Source organism: Dreissena polymorpha, chromosome 1 (assembly GCF_020536995.1).
Source record: "Dreissena polymorpha isolate Duluth1 chromosome 1, UMN_Dpol_1.0, whole genome shotgun sequence".
Taxonomy (NCBI): Eukaryota; Metazoa; Mollusca; class Bivalvia; order Myida; family Dreissenidae; genus Dreissena; species Dreissena polymorpha.
The window spans coordinates 185,992,287-186,012,287 of NC_068355.1; the positions used below are offsets into that span (position 1 = coordinate 185,992,287).

Sequence of the window (20,001 nt, forward strand, 5' to 3'; positions counted from 1 at the left end):
AAACTTGTATTAACAGTAAAACCTCTGTGAAAGAATTGTAAAAGTTAACCGATTATAATTATGAGTACAATAAACAATTTATTATTTTTAACAAGATGATTTTTCATTCTTTTTTGTTGTTATGCAGGAAAAACCTGGCTAAAAACATCAATGAGCCACGCTGTGATAAAATAGGGCTTAATGCCTGTGCTTAGATTGTAGTACCAGATTAGCCTGTGCAGTCCGCACAGGCTACTTAGGGACAACAATTACCTCTTTAAAGGTATGTTTTGTTGAAAATAAGTATCTTCTTTTGTGAAAATCCAGTATCGTCAGAAAGTGTCCTCCCTGATTTGCTTATGTGGATTTCGCATGCTAATCTGGGACGAAAGCTTCTTATATTGATGAGCGGCAATTTGGCTTATAAAATTACACTGAAAGTTAAGTAAGAATAATAATTATGAATTTACAGGTTATTAAAGCATTAGCCAATACTTTTAATGTTTTAATACGAAATGGTTTAATTGCATTAATTTTCATTAATTGCTATTTAGGACAAGGCACCAATTAAATTCCATATTAGAAATTCAGATAATTATGTTTTGCTGTTGAAAACATTCACATCCAATCAAGAGGCATATATGTAGTGTATTATACATTGTAATATAAAAATGTATTACAAGTTCATATCCCCCACTCTAGTGTTGTTGTTTTCAGGAGAGCACCAGCATTGATATCGAGTTGGCCAAGCAACAGCACAAGTCCGGCCTGCAGGAGCCCCAATACAGGACCATCCTTTCCCTCCCCTGATCCCTAGCTCCTCCCACTCGACCTCTGGCCACAAAGGGTCAGCATCGTTACACAAGTCTGTTCTGCAATAAATCCTCAGCACGTCAAGTTTTCACGCGCTGTTATGAACAACCAAAATGTCCGCGTCGAGATTTCCCCAAGCAAGCCCGAGTAGTTTTGTTTAGCTCTAGTGCCCGAGTGGGATGAGTGTTACAGAAGCGAGACGTTATAGCAGTACATATGGTAACGCAAACAGTTAACGCTAACAGTTAGTTCTCGCTGTGGACATCACGAAGAATCTCACAAAGAATTAAACGTTGAATAATTTGTTTCATTCTTTATAAGACACAGGGTTCGCACAGGGCTTGAAAAGTGCTTGAAAACGAGTCCTAGGCTTGAAAAGCCCTTGAACAAAGGTTGGCCTTAAAACAGTGCTTGAAAAGTGCTTAGTTCATGTAAAAAAGCCTTGAAAATGTTTATTTCTGCTCAAAATTACTTTTATCATGGCTTTAATTATAAACTTAAATCGTTCCTATGGGAAATATTACGAAAATGTATCATAGATTCCTTCGCGCAAAAAGTTGAGTACGAAATATAAGTTTCGTACTATATTGAGTACAAAATGTTATGTGTACACGTCACAGATTATGTGTGCCATGTCAGAGGTTCTCCATTGTGATCAATTTTCGCAAGTGAAAACGCAGCAATGGGGAAGTGTCGTTTCAAACCAGGGTGGTTAACTGAATATTCCTGGGTACAGAAAACAAATGACATTCGAAAAGCACATTGTTGGGTCTGTATGAAGACCATTGATGTCGGGGGTATGGGGGAAAGCGCTTTGAAAAGCCACAAGAAAGTGAAAACCCTCAAAGAAAACATGAAATTGAGAAGCAAACAGGGTTCCTGCGATGTGTTTTTTGTTAAACAGGAAGGTACTATTGTTAAAACTGTTAAATCTAAAACAGACTTAAAAAACAACAGCCCATCTGTGTCGAACCAGGAAGGCACAGCCACATGCAGAGAGTGTGCAGATAGAAGATTCAAATTCCAGGACCTTCGCAACTTTCAGCTGTAGTATCAAACTCGCAGACATCCATAGACAAATTCGTTTAAAAAAATGATATGTTGAACGCTAAAGTATTGTGGGTATTTATACCGTTTGGACACAACCATCCTTTAATTCCAATAAAAAAATTACAAAGTTTTTTCAGGTTGTGTTCCATGACAGTACCATAGCAAAGCATAATTATGTGGCTGTTTTGGGGCTAGCTGAACATTTCAAAACTGTACTTGATAGTTCTATAACTTAAATAGTGGACAGTACTCAGTGTCTCAGTACTCGGTGTCTTTTGATGAAAGTTTAAACAAGAAAGACCAATCCAAGCAAATGGAAAAGGCATTTTTTTAAAGGAAACTAACCTACAGTTTATGGACTTGAAAATGAATATTTGGTCTTGGAAAGTCCTTGAAAAGTGCTTGAATTTAGGTTTGAGATTTCTGTTTGAAACATGAGACATCTATATATTCAGCAAGGAACGAGAGCAAATCAAGGAACAATCGAAACGATTCATTCAGAAGTGTTTCTGCTGTAAATAGTTAGGACAGAAGTAGTGTTACGGACTGTCCTCAGCGCACAATTTATTCATGTGGTGCGCCTCAGACGCGAATTCCGCCCATTATTGAAAACAAGTTGCTAAAAGTAAACACATCCGGTTTTGTTACGAGCACTTTGCACTCCGAGCCAAAAGGGCATTGCATTGAATTGAGACTAAAGAAGGCTTGAAAACATGACCCCAGTTTTGTTGTATGGTCCAGTACGCCCTTCGACTCTCAACCCGAAGTTTATCAGAACTCAAACTCGGCCCTTAACAATATCCGCGAGGCCAGCATATCAGCTCAGCTTCTGAGCTTCAGGTGAGACCTTTACACTTTACAGTGTTATTAATTTTGTCAAAGATTGGGCCTAAATTCAGCCCCATTCCTTAAAAAGTCTTTTTTTTATAAATATTTACTGGTTAAAATTTACAATGCAATATTTGCCAAAAAAAGTGTTTGATAGGTTGCAACAATGAGTTACTTGCCTTATTATGCTGTATAAGTTGAAACTTAGTACAATTAAAATACAAATCAAAAATTCTAAATTGTTAAGTATTTGTGTTCACGTACGTATAACTGATTATGATTTTTATTTAAATTAGAAACCGGATGTTTTCAAAGACAAAATCACTATACTGCTTTCATATCCTTATGCACACACTTTCAACGCCAGTGACTAAACTTTTCATTCAAGGTCTGTCTTACAAAAACAATGGCATAAAATGGAGACATCAACTAGTATTGATTCAATATCACGTACATATAATAGATTTAACCAGAATAGGCTATAATTACTAGTATAATGGCCCCTGGTAGCAAGACAGAGTATCATATACTTAATACACCATTGACTTTCATCTGTTTTTGCATTTCTGTCTAATCCATAGGCAAAACGTGGGTGATCAAGTACTCATATACTTACAGTATTGTGTCTTATGACTTGTTGTATTGTCTAACATTTAAAGTTGTTTAGTCTCGCGTAATAAGTTGTGCACATTTAAATGTGTACAGTCTCATATTTTAAGTTGTTTAGTGTCATGTTAAAAGTTGTATTGTTTTACAATTAAATTTGCCAAGTATCACATTTAAACTTATGTAGTCTTACATTTTAAGTTGTTAATTCTCACATTTAAAGTTGTTTAGTTTCATAATGAAAGTTGTTTTAGTCAAAACTATTAAGGGGGAAAGTCTCGCACTTAAAATTACTGAAGTCATGCCTGTTTTTGTTGTTTTATGTCCCCGGTAGGGTGGCAAAATAGATCATTTTTACATGGGAAGAAATATTTGTAAAGGGGTATAATCAAAAACAAAAATATATAATCAAAGCGGCGCAGTAGGGGCATTGTGTTTCTGACAAACACATCTCTTGTTAAAAAAAGTATTAAACATTGCTATGAACTGTACTTTACTATGTATTTTTCGCGGTTTAAAACCCAAAATTTTCAATATTAAGTTTTTTGGGCATAACATTTTGATACAACGCTATTCTGAGTTCTTATTGGTGAATCACTAATTGCGATATTCTAAATATCAATTATAGACGCAACGTTTGGCATAAAAAAGCAGGTGTGTAAAGTATTTTGTTGCAGGGCAAATTCATTTGTCAATAAAACTTAACCAATCGGGTTTTAGTTTACCTTCTATTTTCTTTTCAGCAAACACTTTAAGCCGCCAAGATAAAAACATCGTTGAAGTGAAAGTAGATGACTATCCTGACCCCTTCGCTTAAATAATTCAGCACAAAAACGTCTTGCGTCAGAGTAGCAAACCTCCAAACATCTTCTCCCATGTTGGCTACATCAACACTTCTTACAGCGGAGCCTTGACGAGTTTGACTTCCATCCCAGCATCGACTTGTTCCTTATTGCGACTGACCTCGATAAGTTGCTCTCGATTAATGTGAACCTTATGCCAGTATGTGATTGACGCCATTTAACAACAGTTGCTGTTGAGAATTCCCGGGTTTGAGGTGGCAACTTTGGCGTCAGGACTCTCTCCATCTCTGTCTATGGCCCGGTCAAAGCAGCAGCAGCAGCAATAAGAACAACAAGTAGTATCTGAGAGGTGCTCTGCTGGGATACGGGGCTTCATGTATGTGCTTAAAGTGTCATCCCAGAATAGCCTGTGCAGATTGCACATACATCAAGTCCTATTAAAGTGTCATCTCAGATTAGCCTGTGCAGACTGCACATACATTAAGTCCTATTGTTTCCCAGAATTTGGCTCATATAGTTCACTTAACATCAGTATTTTCCGTTGTCTGCCTGATTGAGGAAAAGTTCATAGCATCAAATGGGAATTCTGTATCTTTATATTGATCAAACTTGGTAAATGAATGCAAATAACACTGGATTTAATATAAGTTTTAATCTTAGTATGTCAGGGCATAGTTTGTCTATTTTGCGGCCGAAATTCAGCTCCTGAACCAAAAGTTTCTCCATGCATGAAAACACCCGCTTTTCTATTCCATTTTAGTAAAACAATTATTTAAATGCTTACAGTACATTATAAAATTATTGTCTTCATTATTTTTCGATATTTATTTAAATTCTTGGAATCTGTTTTAAGAGCCGGTTCCCTCAGGACCCGATGCACTGATTATGCACATGTGACTCTTGTACGCAGCTGAACAACAGGCTCTCTGGTCAGCTGGACCCGAACGCCCAGGGATTTTTTCTGGCCAAGTTTCATGGGGCAAATGCCCAATGAGTTCTACCCGAGGGTGCAGCGTCTCTAGACCTGGGGCTCCAGACTGCCTTACTCAAGGGCCAAGAATACTTTATCTGCAAGGTACATTGGTAATTTATCATGTATAATGTGTGATGTGTTTTTTACTCCAAATTCAATTTAAATAGTGTGTGCGTTTTATATATTGATTAAACTATATTCTAGCTGACAGTTCTTATGATATTGTTAATATTTATAATAGCCGCCAATTAGTATTGCCTTGAAAGGGCGCAGGAGTGGGGCGTAAATATTTGTTCTTGTCTGTTATTCGGTCTGCCCTTCCTTAAATCCGTCCTTATGTCTGTCCCACCTTTTTGGAGTTACACATAACTTAATCAATATTTTTAGAAAGGGATAAACTATTATTTAGTAGGCTAGGTTTGTATCAAGTGTACAACATTTAGAAGTATAGTATCAAGTGTTTCATTGTGTATCTCTTTTCTATCAGAAGTCTTCAAATTTAATGTATTTCTTATATATTTTTTTACTCAAACAAAATTGATTCAAATAAAACTAATGCCATTTCAGAATGCATTGAATTATTTGGTTTACAGGGACACATTTCTGGGATGCCCTGAGATCTTTTTTTCTGTTTACAGAGGCCTTATGCTCACAGGTTCCCCAAATACAACTCAGCCACAACATCCTAATCGGTAAGTCCCGTTGCCATGGCAAAACGGGTAACTTTGGTAAAGCATTCTGGAGACCCTGGCTTTACAAATAGTTAAAACTCAATGCGATTTGGGGTTTCTGCTCTTCAATTAAGAAGACTAGTACAAATTATTTCATTTCAAGGGTTCATCAACAACCTTATTTTACTATTTTGACATTCGAAGAAGATGCAACAGTTTCACGCTAATCCCTGACATTCAGACTTGAATTAGGAATCCAGAGCTTTATTAAAACACAGAATAACATGGAAAACACACACTTTTTCAGCAGGTTCCAATATATCTAAATTGTTAACTCTTTACAAAGTGAGGTTCCATTTTAAATGTAAGTATGTTTATAAAAAAAAATTGATATCTAAGAGGGGTCACTGATGTTTGTAGCTTTGCATAAAATGTTGTTTTGTTTTGTGGAGATCCGAACATCTAGTTTAGAGACTAATTATAAATTATGAACTATTGGATTATAATTTTAATGGTTTATAAAATCACACCTAAATACAAGTGTCCATACCTTGTGTATTGAGTGCATCAGGAATTTCCCATATGTATATTCCCCCGAGAAGTAATTGTGATCACCCTATGTCATTGAGCGTGCTGTGTGCTGCTTCAACTGTCAGCTTGTTTAAGAATCTAAAGGCCTGAATGTTTATTGAACCTTGATGAAACTGGGTCAAAATGTTCTTGCATTATCAAGGCAAAAAGTTTATTTTGACAATATTTAGCCTGAGTTTAAACCAAGGCCACTTGTGTAACAATACACTAGGTCTCACATCTCAATTGCCATGACTCAATCATGATCAAAGATGATTATCATGATATGTTATAGGTTAAGTTTGAATCTGTCACATTGCTTCCAAAAACTAGGTCACCAGTTCAAACCTTGAAACAAACTTGGTTATCACTCTATAGGCCAGATTTATGCCACATCAATTATGAAAGTTAATCAGAATGTTTAAAGTGAAGTCAAAAAGTATGTCACAAGGTCATGTCTTCTACAGTAGGTTTACCTTGAATTGAGGTGAGCATTTCAGGCACTTTTTTCCATTTACAACAATTCAACATTCAGATACTTGTCCATGAAGGACCATTGAGCTTTTTTAAATTATGAAACAGTTTGATTGATTTAGCAAAAAGGTTACATATAAGGATTTGTGTATGTTCAGTGTAATTACAACACGGGATGTCCCATGCACACATAGATTTAATGAGATACAAAATGCTCGTTTTTAAATATGTGTGGCACAATATATTCCATTTTATTTTTCCGCAACAATATCTATTCATATGACACTTACATGGTGCATGAACATGTGTGGAATATATTGATTCACACAAAACAAAAAAAGAGCAATGTGTATCTTGATCTATATTACCAGACCACATCTAGTGATCAAATTTTGGATATTGCTATAAGGAACATTGATTTTTTTATGTGTTAACTTTATTTTTTGAAATATTGTACGAAATATTAATTGATTTTGAGTGTTTATGGTCATTTAATTGTTGTTTTGATACTTACAATTTTATAGATTTTTATGTCATTCTGATTATCATGCCCGTGTGACTTTTTATTCCTCCCGAACCCAATAACAATCACAAATTAACTCATCAATTCTATACCTCCCGAACCCACTAACAATCACACATTAAGTCATCAATTTTATACCTCCCGAACCCACTAACAATCACAATTTATTCATCAATTTAAATTTTTATTATTCCATTCACAAGTTGAACAATTATGTCTTTGTTGTACCAACCTTAGCACTGTTGGGTTTCTATGCCTATTGCGAAATGAAGTCAATATTTGCACCTTGCCATTCATACTAAATGCAGACAAAAATAATAATATGTTACAGGATTTTTATGTAACAACTTATGTTCACTTTGTGTTGTTATTATAAGAGTTAAAAGGTAGCTTTGAAAACATGAATTAGCCTTGCTCTGGGAAATGCAATCCGCACAGGCTAGTCAGGGAAACCACTTACCTCTGGGAAATGCAATCCACACAGGCTAGTCTGGGAAACCACTTACCTTTGGGAAACGCACTCTGCACAGGCTAGTCAGGGAAACCACTTACCTCTGGGAAACGCAATCTGCACAGGCTAGTCAGGGAAACCACTAACCTCTTGTAAACGCAATCCACACAGTCTAGTCAGGGAAACCATTTACCTCTGGGAAACGCAATCCGCACAGGCTAGTCAGGGAAACAACTTACCTCTGGAAAACGCAATCCGCACAGGCTAGTCAGGGAAACAACTTACATGTGGGAAACGCAATCCACACAGGCTAGTCAGGGAAACCACTTACATCCGGGAAACGCAATCCGCACAGGCTAGTGAGGGAAACCACTTACCTCTGGGAAACGCAATCCGCACAGGCTAGTCATGGAAACCACTTACATCTGGGAAACCCAATCCGCACAGGTTAGTCAGGAAAACCACTAACCTTTGGGAAACGTAATCCGCACAGGCTAGTCAGGGAAACCACTTACCTCTGGGAAACGCAATCCGCACAGGCTAGTCAGGGAAACCACTTACGTCTGGGAAACGCAATCTGCACAGGCTAGTCAGGGAAACCACTTACCTCTGGGAAACGCAATCTGCACAGGCTAGTCAGGGAAACCACTTATCGCAAAAACTGGATTTTGATAATGAAATGCTTCCTTAAAAACCAAAAAATCAATAAAAGCGAAAGTGTTGACACTTATTAACATCTGCTATCCGTTTCAAAATAAGTTTTATTGGATCATCATGAAAATGTTCAATATTGTTTTGGGGCATACTATCTTTTACAAGTTTAGTAACCAGCCAGATCGCATTGTCTTGTTTAATGAAGAACATAGACCGTTAAACATATCTAACATTGTACACACGATCAATGTGAACCAGACTGTTAAACATATCGAACATTGTACACACGATCAATGTAAACCAGACTTCTAACCGGGAGTATTTTGTTGGTTTTATCTTTCTTCATTTTTTTGGTGTGTGAAATGTCGGAAAAGTTGCGACTCGACTAAGCATTAATGCCACCAGAATTTATGCAATTGGCGTAAGTTTCATAATAGTTCATACACTCTTAAGTTTGCTGCTCATGTTACAAAACTGTGTAATGCTTTGTATAATTTATATCATGTCTAATTTTGACACATGGTTACTTGCCTTAAGTAAAGGACATTCTAAGTGATGAATAGAATTATCTCTTGCTGATGCTACTGGAGTTTAAGTTTGTTGATATTTTATTTTACAGGACAACTTGTCAACCAACATGGAACAGTACCCTGAAAATCACGACCATCTAAAGAACTGTGCAACTGTGCCAAGCGTGACCCTTTAGAGAAAGGGGCTTCCATGCCGAAGGTCAAATTGGTACCAATCTGGGCTCAAGCAGCAGCCTCAGTCTATAATCTATTATCTATTAACATTCCAATCTCACAGTAATATTACAAAAACATGACCTGCAAGGTGGAGATGTGAATACAATGAGTATTAAATCCCACAAACCATGCAGAGGTTATATGGGAGTCAATGTTCTGTAAGTTGGTCTGTTAGAGGGGCGTTTCGTCTGCATTTTATGTAAACATAGTTTTACCTCACCACATATGTATATGTCTACATTTCTAAAGGGAATCAGATGAAACTTCAATCATGTGAGCCCCATGAAGTCTGGGTTGAGGTTTAGTTATCATTTTGTGACAAAGCTCTAACTTATCATTGGCCAAGTAACTCTCTTGCATAATATTAATTTACTATTTCTGTATCTCACCACACATGGAATTACAGGGGCTGTGTTACTTATATTTTATTCAGGGGGATTAATTAATATTGTGCACAAAAGTGTGGTAATATTTGTGTATAAAAAAAAACAAAAGCATTAAATCCCTTGAACCACTTGTCATCTTTGATTACATTATAACAAATTATCCAATATAACTTATTTTTCAGTGGCCGTTGTTCAGTGTCAAGCGGAATCCTAGCAACCAAGCCACGTCAGCACAGCAGCAAAAACAGTTTCAGCAGCAGTCGTATACTAAACATCAACAACAGTGGTGCATATGCATTAAGCTACGAGAGGTATGAATGCAAATATGTCTGTATGATATTAGTATATTCTCAACCATTTAATATTAACTAGTTTGTTTTGTTTAAGAATATATTTTAGCATATTGCTATATTCAAATTTGCTTTTATTATGTTTTATTTTTATTGCACTCTGCCTCTTCTAATCAAGTAAAGGATGGTCCGCACCCTACCCCTGTACTGACCTGTGGGTCATGGCCCGCACCCTACCCCTGTACTGACCTGTGGGTCATGGCCCGCACCCTGCCCCTGTACTGACCTGTGGGTCATGGCCCGCACTCTGCCCCTGTACTGACCTGTGGGTCATGGCCCGCACCCTGCCCCTGTACTGACCTGTGGGTCATGTTAAGGATGGCCCGTACCCTGCCCCTGTACTGACCTGTGGGTCATGTTAAGGATGGCCCGCACCCTGCCCCTGTACTGACCTGTGGGTCATGGCCCGCAACCTGCCCCTGTTCTAACCAGTTGGTCATGACCCGCACCCTGTGGGACATGGCCCGCACTCTGCCCCTGTACTGACCTGTGGGTCATGTTAAGGATGGCCTGCACCCTGCCCCTGTACTGACCTGTGGGTCATGTTAAGGATGGCCTGCACCCTGCCCCTGTACTGACCTGTGGGTCATGTTATGGTCATATGGGCTTGGATGGTCATGGAAGTAAGAAAGTGTAAGATTTTAAAGAGACTTGTTCAAATATGTTGTGAGAAAGTTGACTGACATAAGTCAGTGACATAACTAAAAGAAATTAATACGCCAACACATAAAAACAGATTTACCGGTAACTACAAATTATACCAATATATTGCATTACATATTGTATGGTATTGTGATATGCTTTGGCTGCTTTTAATTTGATGATTATTTAAAGTAGGCTTTTTTTAAAATATACAAGCGTATCTTTGTTTAATATGTATTTTATTTTATTCCATGAACTGTATTAGTTCCGTTTGAATAATAATTGTTAAACATATTGCACACGTTTAAACCAATTTATGTAATAATATTCCATCTTTATCTGTAAATAAAGGGACTCTTACACAGGGCATTAGCAAGAACAACCAAAAACGTTCCTTTAAAAATTGCATACTCTTTCTCTGTTTGCAGAAAATATGCAGAAAAACTAGTGTCTTATTGAATGATAAGGGATTTGATTACAGCTAAGAAATAATCTTTAAACGTTATCTGTAAAATGTTGTTTTGCCATTTGCAGTAAACAAGTTGATTGCGTAATGTGGCATCAAAGTCTGCAAGGAGAAACCATGCAATTGAGGAAGCCAGGAAACCATGTGATAATTTCAAGCAGCTTACCTACTCTTGTAAGTATGTGTTTTGTTTTAACGTACGCATTATATATTTTTATTTGAGTACAGATTTATGTTATTGAAATAATAATTGGTTTCCATGCACAAATGAAAGATGTTATGTTTTTCACTAGAGTAAATACATAAACACAAGTATTAAAATATAATATGTCTGAAGAATATCCACAAAACATGTGTTTGTCATAAATCATATTAAATTTATTGATAAAGATGCGCACATTATGACTAGTTTTGTCCACCAATCTATAATTTAAACAAAGTTTGACGTTTTTTACGCACATTTCAATGACGTCAAACTGTGGAATCACTTATTTTAAGGAGATATCATTTTCGCGCACCCACCATGTCTCAGATTTATGACCAATGCCCATATTAATAGAGTTTTCAATTAACAAACAGGTGTCAGTTTGACAGGATTCAATACAACTAGGGTGTGTATATTATAACTGTTGTTTCATGCGACCCCTATTAGAAGTATAGCCCTGTCTAGTAAGGGCATATTCCGGAACCATCTTGAGCACATGTTTGATGCAATAAACAGTTTTGTGTTAAGTTCAACTTTTCTATAAAGTATCAAAGCTATTGCATTCAAACTTGTTACACTTACTACATGTATCATGAGGGGAGTGGGCAAGCAAAGTGAGATAACTCTGGCTGGCAGTTTGACATAATTATGTGCCCTTTTATACTTAGAAAAGTGATATTTAGGTTAAGTTTTGTGTTTATGTCCACTTTATTTCTAATGTATCAACGCTATTGCTTTCATACTTGCATCAATTACTAACTACCATAAGGGAACTGTGCAGGCAAAGTTATTTAACTCTGACTGGCATTTTGACAGAATTATTGCCCCTTTTATACTTAGAACATTGAAAATTTGGTTAAGTTTTGTGATTTGGTGCACTTTACTCCTAAAGTATCATGGCTATTGATTTCGCACTTGGAACACATGCTTACTATCATAAGGGGACTGTGTAGGCAAGTTATGTAACTTTTTTTTCATTTTTGAAAGATAATGTAATAAAAGACCACATCTTCACACTATACACCCTCTCCACCCATCCCTCCTTCTGTTTGATGAAGTATTGAGATAGGTCCCTTCACCTTTACAAAAAACAATATATTAGCGAAGCTCTTCTTCTTCTTATACTTAACCATAAAAGCAAAATCTGTTGCAATTGGTGAATGTTCAAAAAGTGTTCTAGAACAATTTATATATAACCCTGGTCTTTCTTACACACCACTTGATATTTGTGTTTTGTATAAACACCATTGAAATAAAATTTGGTCTTAAAACCAAATGAAAGTAATTTATAACAACTACATAGTTTAATTTTATTTCATTGAACGTGTACACAGTTTCAAGTGGTTACCCAGCTCTGTAACATTGTGGGCACAAGGCGAGCTTTAGTTAAAATATGTGTGCTCGTTTATATGAAAGTTTATATCTTATTAAGACACTCACAATTATGTTACCGGGTTGAGCCAGTTTTTTATCCTTGAAAAAGCTAGTGTTGTCTTCAGTTTTGTTGTTTCATTTTGCTCATGATTTACTTTATTTCCAGGAAACCCGAATAGCAAAGCATTGAGATTGTTCTGGAAGCATTTGTAGTCACAGCTCATTAAGCATCCCCCTGAAGCAGGACCCTCAGTCTACGGGTGAGTTTTCAAGCGATGTGTTTATTTTTGGCAAGCCCCTGAATTCAGAGATGGGTGGGTGCATGTAGATTGACCCTTGTTTGTCGATACATCCATCCAGCTGTACGTTCTAGTATAACCTCGAACCTCGAAAAGTATTGCTTCTTGTGTGATGAAACCAAATATATTTATTATCATGTGAAATTTCCTTCTTGTTTATTGGATTCAAGTTTCCTTTGACATAAGTAGTAGAGTTTTGACACAAAATTGGAATGTGGGTTCATGGTGGCCAAACCATTTTCTTACTTCATAAAAATCATCTGAGTTTTCTCAGAAAAACTCTCATGTTTTTGGGACTATCGTCTAGTAGGCCTTTGCTTATTGTCATTATTGATGAGGTAGTATTTGATAATAAAAAGGATCTTTATAAAAACCCAGTCCAAATTATTTGGTAATAAAGAGGTTATACTTTATCAAAAATAATTATTATTAATTATTATTGTATCAATAGTCCCAGGTCCATCATTTTGCTTGATTGGTCTTTGTCAGCCCGGGTACTACTTAAAAGTACCCCGGGTACTCTTAAACATACTACAAAGTAACAATGCACCCAGGGTATGGAAAATGTACCCAGGAATACTAACGCTAAATTGGCCGTTGTTTGATCATTTTCTCAAGTTAGTTAGTATGTTCATATTTATATCAGTGTTCTGTAAAATTGCCCCAGTATAATCGAAACTCATACTCTCAAAGAATGTTGAGTCAGTTTTTTTTCAAAGATAATTTAGTTTCGTAATTCGTTAGCGCATTATATCACATCGGATTTTGGGTAGGAGTAAACCTCGAGTACAGTGAAACATTGGCTGGGTGCATTTAAGCGTATTTTCTGTACCCGGGGTATATTGTAGTATACTTGAAGAGTACCTGGGGTACTTTTAAGTAGCACTCAAATCCACATTGACCAATCGAGCCATCGTTTCATCTATGGATTCAAGTCATATAAGTCGTAACACCCTATGCAAGTTTTGTTTTTCGTTTGGTATCAAAAATAGACGGAAACACATTAACAGTATCACGTTGTTCTTTTTTTGCAGACGCCAATTGACGAAATAAAACTTGTCATTCAGCAACACAGCCAGTTGCAGCAGTTGTTACCATATTGACCCCAGTCAAAACTAGGAGCTCAGAGACAATCAGCAACACAGCCAGTTGCAGCAGTTGTTAACAAATTGACCCCAGTAAAAACTAGGAGCTTAGAGACAATCAGCAACACAGCCATTTGCAGCAGTTGTTACCATAGTGACCCCAGTCAAAACTAGGAGCTCAGAGATAAATACTGTTTAAGATAGATATTCTCTACATTCCTCATGGTCAGGCAACACAGCCAGTTGCAGCAGTTGTTACCGCATTGACCCCAGTCAAAACTAGGAGCTCAGAGATAAATACTGTTTAAGATAGATATTCTCTACATTCCTCATGGTCAGGCAACACAGCCAGTTGCAGCAGTTGTTACCATATTGACCCCAGTCAAAACTAGGAGCACAGAGACAATCAGCAACACAGCCATTTGCAGCAGTTGTTACCATAGTGACCCCAGTCAAAACTAGGAGCTCAGAGATAAATACTGTTTAAGATAGATATTCTCTACATTCCTCATGGTCAGGCAACACAGCCAGTTGCAGCAGTTGTTACCGTATTGACCCCAGTCAAAACTAGGAGCTCAGAGATAAATACTGTTTAAGATAGATATTCTCTACATTCCTCATGGTCAGGCAACACAGCCAGTTGCAGCAGTTGTTACCATATTGACCCCAGTCAAAACTAGGAGCACAGAGACAATCAGCAACACAGCCAGTTGCAGCAGTTGTTACCATATTGACCCCAGTCAAAACTAGGAGCACAGAGACAATCAGCAACACAGCCAGTTGCAGCAGTTGTTAACAAATTGACCCCAGTCAAAACTAGGAGCTCAGAGACAATCAGCAACACAGCCAGTTGCAGCAGTTGTTACCATATTGACCCCAGTCAAAACTAGGAGCTCAGAGACAATCAGCAACACAGCCAGTTGCAGCAGTTGTTAACAAATTGACCCCAGTCAAAACTAGGAGCTCAGAGACAATCAGCAACACAGCCAGTTGCAGCAGTTGTTACCATATTGACCCCAGTCAAAACTAGGAGCTCAGAGACAATCAGCAACACAGCCAGTTGCAGCAGTTGTTAACAAATTGACCCCAGTCAAAACTAGGAGCTCAGAGACAATCAGCAACACAGCCAGTTGCAGCAGTTGTTACCATATTGACCCCAGTCAAAACAAGGAGCTCAGAGACAATCAGCAACACAGCCAGTTGCAGCAGTTGTTACCATATTGACCCCAGTCAAAACAAGGAGCTCAGAGATAGATCAACACAGCCAGTTGCAGCAGTTGTTACCATATTGACCCTAGTCAAAACTAGGAGCAGCAGTTGTTACCATATTGACCCCAGTCAAAACTAGGAGCAGCAGTTGTTACCATATTGACCCTAGTCAAAACTATGAGCTCAGAGATAAATACTGTTTAAGATAGATCAACACAGCCAGTTGAAGCAGTTGTTACCATATTGACCCCAGTCAAAACTAAGAGCTCAGAGATACAAGCTGTTTAAGATAGATCAACACAGCCAGTTGCAGCAGTTGTTACCATATTGACCCCCGTCAAAACTAGGAGCTCAGAGACAATCAGCAACACAGCCAGTTGCAGCAGTTGTTACCATATTGACCCCAGTCAAAACTAGGAGCTCAGAGACAATCAGCAACACAGCGAGTTGCAGCAGTTGTTACCGTATGACCCCAGTCAAAACTAAGAGCTCAGAGACAATCAGCAACACAGCCAGTTGCAGCAGTTGTTACCGTATGACCCCAGTCAAAACTAGGAGCTCAGAGACAATCAGCAACACAGCCAGTTGCAGCAGTTGTTACCGTATGACCCCAGTCAAAACTAGGAGCTCAGAGACAATCAGCAACACAGCAAGTTGCAGCAGTTGTTACCGTATGACCCCAGTCAAAACTAAGAGCTCAGAGACAATCAGCAACACAGCAAGTTGCAGCAGTTGTTACCATATTGACCCCAGTCAAAACTAAGAGCTCAGAGACAATCAGCAACACAGCCAGTTGCAGCAGTTGTTACCCAATAACCCCAGTTACAACTAGGAGCTCAGAGACAATCAGCAACACAGCCAGTTGCAGCAGTTGTTACCATATTGACCCCAGTTACAACTAGGAGCTCAGAGACAATCAGCAACACAGCCAGTTGCAGCAGTTGTTACCGTATGACCCCAGTCAAAACTAAGAGCTCAGAGACAATCAGCAACACAGCAAGTTGCAGCAGTTGTTACCATATTGACCCCAGTCAAAACTAAGAGCTCAGAGACAATCAGCAACACAGCCAGTTGCAGCAGTTGTTACCAAATTGACCCCAGTTACAACTAGGAGCTCAGAGACAATCAGCAACACAGCCAGTTGCAGCAGTTGTTACCATAGTGACCCCAGTCAAAACTAGGAGCTCAGAGATAAATACTGTTTAAGATAGATATTCTCTACATTCCTCATGGTATGTTAAGCACAAACTCTGACAGATCTCATCTTTGAACTTTGTAACGGGCGAAAAATAAATGACCTTGTTCAGAATGAAATGGCAGAATGACAAAGCACAACAATTTAAGGGGAAACCATAAATTAATGTGACCAGCAAAGATGTGTTCAAAGCAAAACAATATGTCATGTCTTTGGGGACTGAATTTTGATGGTGTCATTCATTAAACATTGAATATTTTTGTTAAATATAGTTAAATATAATGATATAAAGGATATTTTATTAAGGCGTGTATGTTAATTATTACTTTAAGCACAAGTATAGCACGTCTATCAATTACTTATGAAACTTGCACCTGATAATGATAAATGCATGAAAATTAAATTGTACTTAAGACATTATTTCATACGTTGAGCTTAAGAAAATTGAAAGCTGTTAAAATTATGCTGGTAACATTATATACAAAATATGTATTGGATTATATTCATGTAAAAAACAAGTTTCAGTTTTCTGTTGTAACATGCAATATAGAAGTATTATCAAGAATCGTGTTAAGTATGGCACTATTCGAAATGAATATTCATTAAATAAAGACAAAATCATTTAATCTTCTTTCAATTGTCAATTCTGTATGTACTACTACTACCTTATTTATTTGACTTGATATGGTTTGTTAAATTATAAGATAATGCCTCTTTATTTGGAAAGCTTTCAATGTTTTGAAACTGAGTATTTAAAAATGAATTATTAAAAGAATTATGAAAAATCATGACTGATGTCAAAGTTATGTTTGATTTTGCCAATTTTGTGTTGATATTTAATATACATGTACTTACATGCTCATAAGTGTTGACATTTGTTTTTGAACATAATAGTTTTTTATGTTTTATATCGTGTATATACACATTTACAAGTCCAAATTTTCATCCTCTCAATCACTCAGTAACTTTACCAACAATAAATGTTGGATCTCTGTATATAGGTAAATTGTGCAATTGATATATAGAGCAACTGCAACAAATCAGTCAGTTACAAATCAAGGCAGAGTGATGTAATATGCTGGCAATTGTTAAGTAGTGCAGTTGTCTCTTTTTGTTCTCAGGTTAGAGCAATGTTGTTTGCTTCAAAAATAAAAACACAGTCTCCCTTGTAAGAAAATTAATGTGTTCACATCTCAACATAACAAGTAAATTCATAGAGAAAATCAAATTATTTACATGATATACTCGACAATTAGTCTAATGGAATTTGTAGAATAAAAAATAACATGTAATTATGACGATTATAAGTGAATGTTTGACACAAAATGTCTCTTCAGAAATGTGTACATTTTAATGATAAATTTATACACTGTACTTGCTGTACTTTTTATAGTATATTTTATGAACGTGCAGCTGATAAGTGAATGTGACAATTTACGAGTTTTGTTACAATTTGTTACACGTTGACAAGGCCACATAAGCTGTTAATGGAGTGCATTCACTGCGGCCAGTTTCCAGAAATCTCCCAATTAAAAAACACCAGAAAATATCTTAAGATCAGATAGTTTGGTTGTTGACATGAGTATAAATTTATTTATTGATTGTGTTATGCCTTGTACTCTTAATTTGTTATCAAATATTTAAGTTTATATGACTTGAAGAGATTTTTATTTTATTGATGTGTTTGTGCTGATTTCTTGCATTCTGATTAAAGAATATTCAAGTGGAAAAAGAATATTATTATGCATTGAAAGTGTGTTGTGATTTCAAATAAAAATACTATGAAAATATAGTTCAGTCGTTTGATTACAAAGTTATTACAAAGGTGATCAATTGCTCATCAAGTGTAGGTGTTTGCATACGGACATAATATGTCTGTGCTTTATATGTATATAATATAGATCCCCATTTACCAGAACATATTTTGATGTGCTTAAATGTGCTAATAGCCTGATGAAATTCGTGTTGACTATGCGTTTTACATTTTGCCATTTTTATTTAAAAAATGAAAAACAAATGAATTTTCAGTGTAAATAAATACTGTATTGTTGTTCAATCAGTTAAACTATTTCACTGTTTTCATGCATATGTTCAAATCATTTTCATTTTTGTTCAATCTTTAAGATGCAACGCTTGTGTAATTTACTTTATGAAACTTATATACGAACATTGATTGTTATTGTTTACATTTCGATATTTCCGCGCATGCGCATTGACTGGAGGGCAAAAACACTGGTTACAGTAACGTAAAGCATGTATAAAGGGCTTTTGCTTCGTCAATATTTTGATAACAAATGCGAAATAAAAATGAATATCTTTAAAAAAAAAGTGCTAATATATTATATTTAGTACCAATAAATGTATATTCACATATATATATCGATCCCTCTTCATAAAAACAATGTAGTTATAAGCATCAGAGTAAACGTGGTGGGAATACTAAATACTGACAATCCCACAAAACAAAACAATGAAATTGCCTTATTGTTTCTGATAGTAAGACTTTAATAAATGATATTGCAAAAATAATAAAACACTTATTAATTTGATAATAATTATAAGTGGTATGGATAGGGTTTTTTTCATCAGCTTGTAAGAGGTGCATTTAATCAATTATCAAACAAAGCCAAAAACGGAATACATAAAAAAATTAAATGTTATGGTTATATACTTTTCCAATCAATAAATTTTCGTTTCGTTAACATTGAATGCCAATGTTAATAAATTTTATCATACAAACGCGGAAAAAAACCTGCATATTATGCAAATTGAATTGTCTTCGCATGTATATTGAAATCTCTTTACTAGTGACACGGAGCGTATATTGTCATCTAGAGTCCGTGCTAGTGATAATTAGTGATAATTTAAAGTCTAGCATTCTATTATAAACACATTATAAATTTCATTTCTTTAACGCAAGTATTTTTTACCATATTGTGATAGCTTCTTTTCATGATGGTATTGTGTACACTGAAGTAACGTAAAATCTTTACACGTACTAGCGAAGTTTACATTTGCCGGATCCCTTAATTACGTAGCAGTAATACTGCACAATATGTTAAAATTATATTTATTGAACACTGTATTATAATGATTCAATTAACTGGCTAATATAATGCACTAGTTCCTGTTAATCCATTTCTGACAGATTTCGTCATTTTGTAATGTTGAAATATTTTATTGAAGCCTTTTTTCTTTTTTGCTTTAAAATTTGGCTTTACTGATTTCTCAAAATGCCAAGAGATGTCATGGAGGTATCGTGAATTGTGTTTAATGAACAGACAATCGTCTGCAACATGTGGTTTATGGCATGGACCCAATGTGCCTTGGTTTATGACACCCTGTTGTCTTTGTCTGGACGGTCTCCGATCATAACGAGATAATCGATTTGTGATGAACAAAGGTGCAAGTTAACACCTATGCTGCAACACAGAGTGTCAGAACTGGTGTAACAATTAAATAAATCAATAACATTAATCGATAAAATTTATTTAATGTGTAACAAGGTTAGTTTTTTTAGACATATAGAGGTTACTACATGCATACAGGTATGTTGCTAAGATAAAATCTATCTATTTGTTGTTTGTCTTCATCCTCAATTGTTTTCGTTCATTAAATCTATTTTATTCTGAAAGAATTACAATTTCTG

At 36.2% G+C, this 20,001-nt stretch overlaps 1 long non-coding RNA gene across 1 annotated transcript; it reads left to right on the forward strand.

The window, feature by feature from the left end:
* The first annotated feature begins 700 nt into the window (after nucleotides 1-700).
* LOC127864252 (uncharacterized) lies at nucleotides 701-15,771 on the forward strand. The gene is made up of 9 exons (XR_008041645.1): nucleotides 701-2,682; nucleotides 4,020-4,455; nucleotides 4,933-5,154; nucleotides 5,691-5,744; nucleotides 7,775-9,299; nucleotides 9,710-9,838; nucleotides 11,054-11,159; nucleotides 12,731-12,824; nucleotides 13,898-15,771. It is a non-coding gene; the product is annotated as an uncharacterized LOC127864252 (long non-coding RNA).
* Nucleotides 15,772-20,001: the final 4,230 nt, after the last annotated feature.